Source organism: Marmota marmota, unplaced genomic scaffold (genome assembly GCF_001458135.2).
Source record: "Marmota marmota marmota unplaced genomic scaffold, marMar, whole genome shotgun sequence".
Classification (NCBI taxonomy): domain Eukaryota; kingdom Metazoa; phylum Chordata; class Mammalia; order Rodentia; family Sciuridae; genus Marmota; species Marmota marmota.
Window position 1 is genome coordinate 15,502,455 of NW_025999880.1, and position 2,533 is coordinate 15,504,987.

Sequence of the window (2,533 nt, forward strand, 5' to 3'; positions counted from 1 at the left end):
TTTTTTTTTTTTTTTTAATATTTAGTTGTCATAGACCTTTATTTATTTATACAAGGCAGTTTTGAGAATTGAACCAGTGCCTCACACATGCCAGGCAAGTGTGCTACCGCTGAGCCAGAGCCTCAGGCCCTATACTTTGCTTTTATTCAGGAAGCAGGCAGTGATAAACATATCTACCAGAAGGCAGCATCTGCTCATTTCCAGTAAAATCTCTCTCTCTCTCTCCCCCCAATTCCCTGTACCTACCTGTACCTATGTATGACACAGCCCCTCTGGAATCTTGACAAACTGGCCTTGCCATCTTGTCCTGTATCAGGTATATAATTTTTCTTTAACATTGTAGGGAATAAAACTTTTGAGGGCACTGTCATCTATGTCATCACTCAGTCACCACAATCAAGTGCAACTCCCAGGTACCAGCAATACATAACTGAGTTAAATAGCTCATGATCTTTGCCCAGGTGGATCTTCTTGGACTCCTTTATTATTATTATTTTTTGGTATTGGGGATTGAACACAGAGACACTTTACCACTGAGTCACATCCCCAGCCCTTTGCTTTTCATTTTGGGACAGGCTTTCACCGTGTTTCTTAAGGCCTTGTTCAGCCTTTCCTCATCCTCTGGTGTTGTCGGGTACTCCAGTGGGCTTCGTGGTTCAATTTAGCATAGACCTAACAAGCAGAATAGTAATTTGCTATGCGGGCCTTAAAAATCAAGAAACACTAGGACAATCCCTCCTGGAACGCACTGTAATAATCTGGGTGTGCCACAGAAAGGGGACCATGATGGTCCAACACAAAGCAGAAAACCATACATGTCAGAGTTCAGTAAGAGGCAGGAAAGACTAACTCCCTCTGCAGTTGCTAAGCAGTAAGGATTGCGAAAACAGCGGTTAAAAAAAAGTATACGAAAGAAAAGAAAAACTAAATTGACCCGTTTTAAGAAAATAACTCTTGAAAAAAATGCCTTTGGGACTGAGATCTGAGTGATAAAAAGGGCAAAGTCGCTTGGGGCTCGCAGAAAATAAGATAATGAGAGTTAGCCTAGTGGGGAAGCATATACTCTGACCTTTAAAACTGCACATAAGTTCCCCCAAAGGGGTGCACCGTTCCTGGAGGTACTGCAATACCAGGTCGATGCGTGGAGTGGACGGAGCAAGCTCCTATTCCAACTCCCTGCTCCAAAAATCCATTTAATATGCTGTCCTCGGATAGAGGACGTATCAGATATTAAACTGATAAGAACAGATACTACACTTGATCTTAGCCAAAAGGCCGAGAAGCGATACCGTACCACTCGCCCCTCGCCCTCACCGTCCTCCGCTCGCCCACTTTCAACTCGCGGTGAGCGCCCCCACGCCTACTCCCACTCTCTTTATCTCGTGTCTCCTTCGGGCTCGCAAGGGGTCCACTGCCCCCGCGTGCAGATTCACCATTAGCCCCACCTGGAACTAGGAATTTTAACAGTCCGTCCGGGCTCCGGCATTCGGGGCTGAGCAGTCCTCCCCTACTTTGCATTCCCCGCCCCTTCCCTGGGGAGGCGTGGCTACCGCCAGGGACTTCCTCTCTCGCCCCCACCCACTGACAAAACAGAACTCTGGGGGTCGGGGGGACTGGGACTGGGCAGCTAGAGAGAGCTGTGAGCGGGCCCAATTTTCCCAAGGACGCCGTTGGGAGACATTTACAAAAGACCCCCAGGCTGTATGTTTTGTTGTTGTTTTATAATTGTTATTGTTGTTTTTATAATTCCAGTCCTTTAAGATATTCTTGATGATTTCTTTTTATTTATTTATTTATTTATTTATATTTATATGGTGTCGAGGATCAAACCCAGGGCCTCGCGCGTGCTGGGCGAGCCACAACCCAGCCCTGACTGTATGGTTTTAATTTGTTCTTTGCCAGCGGAGCGGAAGACCAGCTTCGGACCTGACCGGTCTGGGAGAGGCTTGTTCTGAGTCAGGGCGATCCGGAGGTCCTCTCTGCAAGGGGGCAGGCTGGTGGCTGACAGCCGGAGAAGGCAGCAAGCTCTTCAGGTGGGGCGAGCCCCGCAGGTCAGAGGGAGGGATTCCCCCCAGCTGCAGAACCTTAGCCAGTTGGCGCTTGTAAAAATGATCGTCGTCCAGAGCTTGGTCCCCTTACAGCTGCCTCTGCCCGACGAGGTTTCCTTTCTCCCTGGTTCTCACGTGGTGGCTGGGCTACATCCTCAGCTCTTTTTTTTTTTTTTTCATCTTTTTTTTTTTTTTCGTACCAGGGATTGAACTCTGGGGGCACTTTCGACCTCTGAGCCACATCCCCCGAGCCCTATTTTTGTTAGTTTATTTTAGAGACAGGGTTCTCGACTGAGTTGCTTAGTGCCTCCCTCAATTACTGATGCTGGCGCCACACTGGGATCCTCCTGTGGCTGGACTCCTGAGTTGCCGGTATTTCAGTCATCGCGCTGTATTGCCCGGCTCAGTCCCTTTTTTTGCCCCCTTTATTTTATTTTTTATGCTGGTGCTTCCAGAATTCGTAAACCAGTGCCTCACACATACTA

The 2,533-nt window shown here is 47.9% G+C and overlaps 1 non-coding gene across 1 annotated transcript; it reads right to left on the bottom strand.

The window, feature by feature from the left end:
* Positions 1-1,096: 1,096 nt before the first annotated feature.
* On the bottom strand, positions 1,097-1,287 carry LOC125613100. Its single transcript, XR_007343596.1, has one exon. It is a non-coding gene; the product is annotated as a U2 spliceosomal RNA (small nuclear RNA).
* Positions 1,288-2,533: the final 1,246 nt, after the last annotated feature.